Source organism: Lucilia sericata, unplaced genomic scaffold, assembly GCF_015586225.1.
Source record: "Lucilia sericata isolate MDLA Ls3-8-SP2 unplaced genomic scaffold, ASM1558622v1 Contig000909F_arrow, whole genome shotgun sequence".
Taxonomy (NCBI): Eukaryota; Metazoa; Arthropoda; class Insecta; order Diptera; family Calliphoridae; genus Lucilia; species Lucilia sericata.
In genome coordinates this window covers 98,812-111,038 of record NW_023994896.1, presented here as the reverse complement: position 1 = coordinate 111,038, position 12,227 = coordinate 98,812, and positions in this window count along the sequence as shown.

The following is a 12,227-nucleotide window of genomic DNA, read 5'->3' as shown; positions in this document are numbered from 1 at the left end:
TATAGACTGATCTATAGTCCAAACTGTGGACTGATCGATAGTCCAGACTATAGACTGATCTTTAGTCCAGATTACGGACTGATCTATAGTCCAGACTATAGACTGATCTATAGTCCAGACTATAGACTGATCTATAGTCCAGACTATACACTGATCTATAGTCCAGACTATAGACTGATCTATAGTCCAGACTATAGACTGATCTATAGTCCAGACTATAGACTGATCTATAGTCCAGACTATAGACTGATCTATAGTCCAGATTATAGACTGATCTGTAGTCCAGACTATAGACTGATCTATAGCCCAGACTATAGACTGATCTATAGGCCAGACTATAGACTGATCTATAGAACAGACTATATACTGATCTATAGCCCAGACTATAGACTGATCTATAGTCTAGACTATAGACTGTTATATAGTCTAGACTATAGACTGTTATATAGTCTAGACTATAGACTGTTATATAGTCTAGACTATAGACTGTTATATAGTCTAGACTATAGACTGTTATATAGTCTAGACTATAGACTGTTATATAGTCTAGACTCTAGACTGTTCTATAGTATAGTCTATAGGCTGTTATATAGTCTAGACTAGAGACTGATTTATAGTCCAGACTATATACTGATCTATAGTCCAAACTAAACTATAGACTGTTATATAGTCTAGACTATAGACTGTTATATAGTCTAGACTCTAGACTGTTCTATAGTCTAGTCTATAGGCTGTTATATAGTCTAGACTAGAGACTGATTTATAGTCCAGACTATATACTGATCTATAGTCCAAACTATTGACTGATCTATAGTCCAAACTATAGACTGATCTGTAGTCCAGACTACAGACTGATCTATAGTCCAGACTATAGACTGATCTAAAGTCCAGACTATAGACTGATCTATAGTCCAGACTATAGACTGATCTATAGTCCAGACTATAGACTGATCTATAGTCCAGACTATAGACTGATCTATAGTCCAGACTACAGACTGATCTATAGTCCAGACTATAGACTGATCTAAAGCCCAGACTATAGACTGATCTATAGTCCAGACTATAGACTGATCTATAGTCCAGACTATAGACTGATCTATAGTCCAGACTATAGACTGATCTATAGTCCAGACTATAGACTGATCTATAGTCCAGACTATAGACTGATCTATAGTCCAGACTATAGACTGATCTATAGTCCAGACTATAGACTGATCTATAGTCCAGACTATAGACTGATCTATAGTCCAGACTATAGACTGATCTATAGTCCAGAATACAGACTAATTTATAGTCCAGACTATAGACTGATCTATAGTCCAGACTGTAGACTAATCTATAGTCCAGACTATAGAGTAATCTGTAGTCCACACTAAAGACTGATCTACAGTCCAGACTATAGACTGATTTGTAGTCCAGACGATAGACTGATCTGTAGTCCAGACGATAGACTGATCTATAGTCCAGACTATAGACTGATCTAAAGTCCGGACTATAGACTGATCTATAGTCCACAATATAGACTGGTTTATAATTCAGACTATGCATAGTTCTTGATTAAAACTGACCTTTAGTCCAAACTATAGATTAATTTAGCTCAGATTATAAACCGATCTGTAGTTCGGACTGTAAACCGAATGAAAATTTGTTTATATTTATTTATATGAGTTATCTTTTTAACTGCAGCTTTCTTTATAGTAAGTAATTAACTCATATGTATTTATTGCTCTATAATTCTAAATTACCGGAAATCTATTTAAGATAGATAATAAAACAAAAACTACTAAACTAGTAAGCATACTGATCATTGTAGCGTTTAAAGTTAATTTAAGACTTTTTCTAACTAGAGCACACATTTTAGTTAAAGCCAACAACATTTTGTGTTAAAATTAAATAATTTTGTATGACTACTAATTAGCTTGAGGCCCCAGGTAAAATTAAAAAAGATTTAAAAGATATCAAATTTTTCATAACATAACAATTCAGATCAAAACCTCTTCCTCTTAACTACACTGAATACGGAGTATGTGTAATTTATTTATAGAATACAAAAAGTTATAAAAAAAAGTAACAGGAAATAAAATTTACCTCCCAAAAAATGTTTAAAAGAAAAACAACAGGCAAGCAAATTTAACCATAACTTATGGATTTTATGGATATATGAAATGTATACGAGTATGTATGTATAATATTTAACTTTTATTTAACTCTTATTTTTCGTTTGTGTCGTTTTTTCATTTCGTTTTAAAGCAATAACTTTTTTCTCAATATATAAATTTCATGTACATTTTTTTCATACTGATTTGTTTTATTTTATGGATTTCTGGTAATTTTTGAGATTTTATTTCGTTTTTTTTTATTTGCGAAACTTTTCGTTTTATTTTTTCGACTTGTAAGCAATTCACATAAAAATAAAATAAGCAAAAGGAGAAAAAAATGCTTTTTTCTTCAAACAAAAAAAAGACAAAGATCAGTGTAATTGTATAGCAACGTCATGTCAGAGTATTTCACTTATTGAGGTTGTTTGATGTTGTTACTACTACAATGTTGTTGTTGTTGTATCACCATTACCTTTAAAACCATTTACTCTATGGAAAATGAATGTATTTGTTACTTGTTACTGGATTTTCTCTGGTGCAATTGAAGGATTAAGCTTTAGCCCAATAAAGGGAAATCATTGGTACTTGTTCAATAGTACCCTGAATGTAATAATCGATTCCAAATCACTTTATAAGTCTTCTAATAAACACAGTGTATTGGACTGAGTGGGAAAAGTTAAATTATTTAAGAACCAAACACCCACTAACAACAACATAGAGGTCGTAAATTTATATAGAATTTCAGATTATATCCTTAATATTAATTGTATTTCTATGATTTTTGGTATTTACGAGGGGATTGGTTCCATTATGGACCGAACATGATTGATAAATTCTTCACAACAAACGATTTATTAACAATGAAGTGATTTTCTGAAAGGGGGTTTATATGGGGGATAGGATGAACCTATCAACCGATGTTTATTATATTTGGTAGAAAGATTTTGATTCTTATAAAACTTGATTATAAAGATTTCTATACTTGTTCAGAAGTCTAAAGTCAACTCCTTAAGGGGGTCTTATATGGGGCTATGATCTAAATATGGTCCGATGTTTCCAATTCTTTTTATTATAGTTTCCGACTGCATACTGTTTTAATTTTTACACAACTGCTGCATAGATGGTGTCTATTTACACCGTATTCCGAGGGGTCCCTTTTATCGGATATAGGTAAAATCATGGATCAATAGAGACTATTTTCAATATCGAATGAATCTTCAACCGTCTGCTTGAAACTGACGGACGGACAAAGGTAGTTCGTTTGTAAGTATATGTATGTCAGATCCGATGAAATATTTACAAATTATATTGATCAGACGTCTAATATAGCACACACACAGATTCCATTGATTAACCACATTTTCGAAACATAGTTATGACACGGATTCTGAGTTTGAAGGTTCTAATCGATTTAATTGGATCTGTATAGACTATGTCTTAAAGAAGTCATCGACATCTACATATATCGTGAGTAAAAGACATAAGTTAGTTATTACCTATGAGATCCATAAACCATAAACGAAATTTAAGCCAAATTCGGATCTTCTTAGCACGATCGAATACACGTTGGTGTTGTCAGAACCAGTCGACAAGTGTTTATATACCAAATTATTAACAGTAGTCTCGGGAAGATTACGCTCCATTAGGTCTTGTGGTCACTATCTTTCATATATTAAAATCACTAAATTCGGACAAATGATCGTGATTTGAAACAAATCTAAAATTTTTATTGTTATACATATCTATCGAATTTCTTTCAATTACACAGACCAACAAAAAAGTCGAAACCCAGAGTAAAGTTTTCTAAGGGATCGAGCAGCGCAGAATCCGAATTTATCCATCACATTAGGTTCTCTAGTTATCGTGTTATAAATTTTGAAAACCCTCTTTTTTGGCCATATTTGATACGCTATAGCAGCTCGGAAATACGATTTTTTACAAAATTTGGTAAGTCATCTGAAAGTCAAAGCTGTTCCAAGTTTTAGGTTAAGATATCTTGTAAAAGGAGAAAAACATAACAGAGCTTAAATCTTGATTTTAAAGTCGATAAATAAAGGCCGATTTTAGCATTTAAAATATGACCCAATGTGGGGTTTTTTAACTTTAGGGCATAATGTAATAGATAAATTTGGATTCTATAACCCTCTATTCTTTAGAAAACTATACTCTGGGCTTGTAATTTATTTTAAATGTTGCACTGTTGCATCCTTTAGAAAACTATATTGAGACCAGATTTGGACTCAGCGCTGATCAATCCTTTAGAAAGGTACACTTTGGTCTCGATGCTAAAAATGTGTTGGCCTGAATATTAAGTTCTCAGTAAACTTTTTTTTTAAGCTCAATGACTCCTTATGAGGCCAGATTCAGCGCTGCTCACTCCTTTAGAAAGGTATACTTTGGTCTCGGTGCTAAAAATGTGTTGGCCTGAATATAAAGTTCTCAGTAAACTTTTTTTTAAGCTCAATGACTCCTCATAGTGTTGCTTTTTGTAAGCCCTAAGGTTTGCCCAAACTGTTTCGAACACTGAGTGATATTATGTATAAAATGATATGTTCTTGAAAAATTTCTGTTTAAGTTCAATGATTCCTCTAAATTTTGAGCTTTAAAAGCTTCGAAAATCCTGTACAAACTGTTGCAAAAACATGATGTAATGCTGTTCTTTTAGAAAACTATACTCTATATGTAGATTCGGATTCGGCGCTGCTTAATCCTTTAGAAAGGTGTACTTTGGCCTCGATGCTAAAAATTTGTTGATCTGTGTTATTAATCCAGTGACTGATCAATTAAGTAAGTTTGTGGCTGAATATTAAGTTCTCAGTAAACTTTTGTTTAAGCTCAATGATTCCTCAAAGTGTTGAACTTTATAAGTCATAAGATTTGCGCAAACTGTTTCAAACGCAGAGTAATGAATATTAGGTATGAGTATTCCTCTAAATTTACAGCTTTGAAAGCATCAAAGATCTTGCACCAACTGTTTTGCAAACACTGTTTGTGACTGAATAATAAGTTCTAAGTTTACTGCTGTTTAAGCTGAATGATTTCTCAAAATGTTGGACTTTGAAAGCTCTAAAGTTTGCACAAACTGTTTCAAATGCATAGTAATGAATATTCAGTTCTCGAAAAACTTTTGTTTAGCTTCGAGGATTCCTCAAAGTTTTAGAGTTTGTAAGCTCTAAAGCTTGCACAAACCATTGCCGAAACACTGAGTAATTGTAGTATTTCTCATAGTCATCTTAGAAATTTCGCTTAAACCACAAATATTTCAACTTGCGGAGTCATAATAGAAATTTTGAAGCTTCAGCCATGTAAAAAGTGTTTTTAGTGTGGCAATTTGCATTGTAGTTACTTACAGTTATTATTGTTATTTTATATATACAAAAAAAAATAAAATTTTTCTTTTTTGGTTGTTGCTGATGATGCTGTTAGTATTGGATTTTATTTTCCATAAACCTCAACGTGTACTCCAAGTATTTCTGTGTGTGTATGTATGACAAAATATGTATGGGTGTGAGTGCGGTTAGGTATAGAGTTCAAGAGTATTTTCGTTTTTTGTTTTTTTTTTTTTTTTGGATGGAGTCGAGTATCTTTTGAATACTTTCACTTTCTTTATGAACACATCTTTTATTTTTAAACATTTATGAACAACAGCAGCAGCAACAGTATAAAACAAAAAAAAAAGCATCAGTCAGCAACATAAAACAATCACACAAATAAAAGATGTAGTAAAACAAAAAAAAGTTTAACGAAATGGAAACGGGTTTAAATAACCAAAAAAAAAAAGTTACGAAAAAAATATACAAAATAAATTGTTTGAATTTGTGCTGTAATAAATTTATGTAGTTTAAACAAAATATTTACAATAAAAACAACAACAAGAGTCTGTTAATCTAAAAAAGAAACATAAAATAAGTGGTATTTAAATACAACACCATTAATTCTTTTTGAAGTTGTTGTTTTTTAAATATTTTTAAAAGATTAACGGATTAGGTGGGGTTTTTAGTCCGGCTTGAAAGTTTTGCTGTTTAGCTGCTGGTTATATTTTTGCCATTTCTTTGCTTGCCTCTTTATCAAATTTGTCACATTTATAAGTTAAACAAATATTTACAATTTCATTTTATTTATTACTTTAATTTATTCCCATTTTTTTTTTCCTCTTTGATTATGCAAATTTTAAAAGTAGTTTCCATATTTTAATTTTATGCTTAACAATTTCGCTATTGATTTTATAATTTTACCCTGAACTTGAAATCGAGTGAAATTTTATCGATTTTAAGTGTATATTTCAATCTAAACACCGGTAACGAAGTTGTTTTGTATTTAAATTGTTTGCTTAGTTTGGACATATTAATTAAATCAGTTGTAGGAAGTTGGTATTTTTGATTAGAGAAATGAGTTTAATTTATTTTCGTTTGTTGTTGTTTTTATTTTTTCGCATTTTACTTAAAATATTTGTGGGTAAAAAATTTTTAACTTTTAATAAAATTTCTCTATGATATCATTTTTAAAATTGATTATTGAGCTCTTTTTCTGTGTATTATTAAATATTATGCAATATTTTCTATTCAAACAAGAAATTTACTTTATATTACTTAAAGCCAAATTAAAGATTTGGTCTAAATATGTAGAAAAGTCTATAGTCCAGACTACATGACAGTCTATAGTCGAGACTATAGAACAGTCTATAGTCGAGACTATAGAACAGTCTAAGGTCGAGACTATAGAACAGTCTATAGTCGAGACTATAGAACAGTCTAAAGTTGTGACTATAGAACAGTAGAGACTACAGAACAGTCTATAGCTGAGACTACTGAACAATCTACAGTTGAGACTATAGAACAGTCTATATTAGAGACTATAGAACAGTCTATAGTCGGATTATAGAACAGTCTATAGTCGAGAATATAGAACAGTCTATAGTCGAGACTATAGAACAGTCTATAGACGAGACTATGGAACACTCTATAATCGAGACTATAGAACAGTCTATAGTCGAGACAATAGAACAGTGTATAGTCGAGACTATAGAACAGTCTATAGTGCAGAATATAGAACAGTCTATAGTCGAGACTATAGAACAGTCTATAGTCGAGAACAGTCGAGATTATAGACAGTCTATGGTCGCGACTATAGACAGTCTATAGTTGCGACTATAGAACAGTCTATAGTCGAGACTATAGAACAGTCTATAGTCGAGACTATAGAACAGTCTATAGTCGAGACTATAAAACAGTCCATAGTGGAGACAATAGAACAGTCTATTGTCGAGACTATAGAACCGTCTATAGTCGAGACTAGAGAACAGTCTATAGTCGCGACTATAGAACAGTCTATAGTCGGGACTATAGAACAGTCTATAGTCAAGACTATAAAACAGTCTATAGTGGAGGCTATAGAACAGTCTATAGTCGAGACTATAGAACAGTCTATAGTCGAGACTTTAGAACAGTCTATAGTCGAGACTATAGAACAGTTTGTAGTCGAGACTATAGAACAGTCTGTATTTGAGACTGTAGATCAGTCTATAGTCGAGACTATAAAACAGTCTATAGTCGAGACTATAAAACAGTCTATAGTCGAGACTATAAAACAGTCTATAGTCGAGACTAGAGAACAGTCTATAGTCGCGACTATAGCACAGTTTATAGTCGAGACTATAGAACAGTCTATAGTCGAGATTATAGACAGTCTATGGTTGCGACTATAGACAGTCTATAGTCGCGACTATAGAACAGTCTATAGTCGAGACTATAGAACAGTCTATAGTCGAGACTTTAGAACAGCCTATAGTCGAGACTATAGAACAGTTTGTAGTCGAGACTATAGAACAGTCTGTATTCGAGACTGTAGATCAGTCTATAGTCGAGACTATAAAACAGTCTATAGTCAAGACTATAAAACAGTCTATAGTCGAGACTATAAAACAGTCTACAGTCGAGACTATAAAACAGTCTATAGTCGAGACTATAAAACAGTCTACAGTCAAGACTATAAAACAGTCTATAGTCGAGACTATAAAACAGTCTATAGTCAAGACTATAAGACAGTCTATAGTCGAGACTATAAAACAGTCTATAGTCGAGAGTTCTATAGTCTCTAGAGAACAGTCTATAGTCGAGACTATAGAATAATCTGTAGTCGAGACAATAGAACAGTCTGTAGTCGAGACTATATAACAGTTTATAGTCGAGACTATATAACAGTTTATATTCCAGACTTCATGACAATTTTTAGTCCAGACTACATGACAATCTATAGTCGAGACTATTGAATAGTCTATAGTCGAGACTATAGAATAGTGTATATTCGAGACTATAGAATAGTCTATAGTCGAGACTATAGAACAGTCTATAGTCGAGACTATAGACTCTTCTATAGTCTCGACTATAGAATAGTGTATAGTCGAGACTATAGAATAGTCTATAGTCGGGACTATAGAATAGTCTATAGTCGATACTATAGAACAGTCTATAGTCGATACTATAGAACAGTCTATAGTCGATACTATAGAATAATCTGTAGTCGAGACTATAGAATAATCTGTTGTCGAGACTATAGAACAGTCTGTGGTCGAGACTATATAACAGTATATATCGAGACTATAAAACAGTCTATAGTCGAGGCTATAGAACAGTCAATAGTCTAGACTATAGAACAGTCTATAGTCGAAACTATAGAACAGTCTATAGTCGAGACTATAGAACAGTCTATAGTCGAGACTATAGAACAGTCTATAGTCGAGACTATAGAACAGTCTATAGTCGAAACTGTAGAACAGTCTATAGTCGAGACTTTGGAACAGTCTATAGTCGAGACTATAGAGCAGTTCTATGGTTTTCTTTAGAACAGCCTATAGTCTATACTCGACTATAGACTGTTTTATAGAGACTATTAATATTAAAATTTTTTAAAATAAAACATTTTCTTGCCAAAAATTTAATTAATTTTTTATATAGAATAATATGTTTTCGCTATGACGTTAATGAAATCAACTGAAGTAAATAAATAGAAAATAGTAAACAAATAAATAATTTGCATTTAAATAAATTTCTTAAAGATAAAATCGCATACAGAGCTGTTAATCACATAAATAACAATTTGATGCGATTTTTGGTAGGAAGAGGAAGGTTAGGAATAATAAAATGCCAAAAGTCAAACCACTTTGATTTCACACATTAAATTTGCAAACTACAACAACAAAAATGTATATAAAAAACTAGAATAAATTATAAATAAATAATTTTCAAAAAGTCAATTCTTTCTCATGTTTGTAGAGGAGAAATAACACTATGTGGTGGTTTTAAATTCTACACATTTTATAAATTAAATAGAGATAAAAATTAAAATAGCAAAATAAATGAAAATTTTTAAACAAATTCCCACGCAATGTAAAGCAATATTAAATGAATTGTAAAAACAAATAAAATTATATTTAGTTATAAACATACATCTAATTTTTTTCTATTATTATTTAATCAAATTAAATTGTTAAAAATCATATACTATGGAGAGTAGTCATGGAAACTAAATGAACGCCTTCTCTAATTTCCATTAGTCGTTATGTGTTTTTATCATAAAATAATTAAATTTTATCATTTTTTCCGTTTTATTTTTCATTTTTTTTGCAACAAAGCAAAATATATAGAAATCGTATTAAATTTATTGTAATTGAAAACAAAACGAGTAATTTTTTAGTAAAAAACTAGTGAGATAATTTAACGGAGCCTCACCGACTAGCAGATGAACTGCATCAGTATATATTGTCTTAACAGTAGAACAGGACGGGTCTGTAGTCAAGACAATAGACTGGACTATAATAAAAACCATATACATATACTCTCTAGACAAGACTCATAGTCAGTTTCATACTCAAAACTATAGATAGAGCTATAGCCAAAGCTATACAAAGTTCTATATTCAAAACTATAGACAGTCAAGACTTTTGACAGCTCTATAATCAAGCCTATAGAGAGGTCTATAGTCAAGACTATAGACAGGTCTATAGTCAAGACTATAGACAGGTCTATAGTTAAGACTATAGACAGGTCTATAGTGAAGACTATAGACAGGTCTATAGTCAAGACTATAGACAGGTCTATAGTCAAGACTATAGACAGGTCTATAGTCAAGACTATAGACAGGTCTATAGTGAAGACTATAGACAGGTCTATAGTGAAGACTATAGACAGGTCTATAGTAAATACTATAGACAGGTCTATAGTAAAGACTATAGACAGGTCTATAATCAAGACTATAGACAGGTCTATAGTCAAAACTATAGACAAATCTATACTATAGACAGGTCTATAATCAAAACTATAGGCAAGTCTATAGTCAAGACTATAGACAGGTCTATAATCAAGACTATAAACAGGACTTGATTATAGACAGGTCTATAGTTAAGACTATAGACAAGACTATAAACAGGTCTAGACAGGTCTATAGTTAAGATTATAGACAGGTCTATAGTCAAGACTAAAGACAGGTCTATAGTTAAGACTATAGACTACAGACAGGTCTATAGTTAAGACTATAGACTACAGACAGGTCTATAGTTAAGACTATAGACTACAGACAGGTCTATAGTTAAGACTATAGACAGGTCTATAGTTAAGAATATATACAGATTATAGTCAAGACTATAGTCTAGACAAGACAATAGACAGGTATGTAGCCTAGTCAAGCCTATAGACAGGTTTGTAGCCTAGTCAAAACAATAGACAGGTCTATAGTCTAGTCAAGACTATAGACAGGTCTATAATCTAGTCAAGACTATAGACAGGTCTATAGTCTAGTCAAGACTATAGATAGGTCTATAGTCTAGTCAAGACTACAGACAGGTCTACAGTCAATACTATGGACAGATCTATAGTTAATACCATGGACAATACTATAGACAGATCTTAAGTCAATACTATAGACAGGTCTATAGTCAATACTATAAACAGGTCTATAGTCAATACTATAGACAGGTCTATAGTTAACACTATAGACAGGGCCATAGTCAATACTATAGACAGGTCTATAGGCAATACTATAGACAGGTCTATAGTCAATACTATAGACAGGTCTATAGTCAAGACTATAGAGAGATTTATAGTCAAGACTATAGTCAAGGCTATAGAAAGGTCTATACAGACAGATCTTAAGTCAATACTATAGACAGGTCTATAGTTAATACTATAGACAGGGCCATAGTCAATACTATAGACAGGTCTATAGGCAATACTATAGACAGGTCTATAGTCAAGACTATAGACAGGTCTATAGTCAAGACTATAGACAGGTCTATAGTCAAGACTATAGACAGGTCTATAGTCAAGACTATAGACAGGTCTATAGTCAAGACTATAGACAGGTCTATAGTCAAGACTATAGACAGGTCTATAGTCAATACTATAGAGAGGTCTATAGTCAATACTATAGAGAGGTCTATAGTCAATACTATAGAGAGGTCTATAGTCAATACTATAGAGAGGTCTATAGTCAAGACTATAGAAAGGTTTATAGTCAAGACTATAGAAAGTTTTATAGTCAAGAATATAGAAAGGTTTATAGTCAAGACTATAATCAAGGCTATAGAAAGGTCAATAGTCCAATCGTATAGTCTCTGCCTATAGACCAGCCTATAGTATCACAGATAGACCTGTCTATTATCTTCACTATAGACCAGGTCTGTTTATATTCTTAACTATAGAACTCAGACTTTGTTAAATCGACTAAGAATATGACTGATTTAAAATCATTATTTTAGTGGTTTCGCCAACACCAGCACAAACCCACAATATCCTTTCCACCATAGTGGTGTAGCACATAAAAAAGTAGTACGTAGTTGTTTTAATTTTTATTATTATCGAGTTTGATTTTAGAATAATTAAATCTGAACAGCGCAGTCAGCAGTAACTTTATACACTTGTCTGGCAAAACACGTACTATACATAATGCCATTTGTTTCAATGACTGACTGGCTCTATTTAGCGTAAATACTATAATAATTATTATAAATAATTAACAAAACAAAAAAACCTATAGGCTTTATTGCAACTAACTAGTCTACTTATAGAGGACACTACTTTATTAAATTATTGATTATAAACCTGATTAATTAACAACTGTTTAATAGCAACTGTT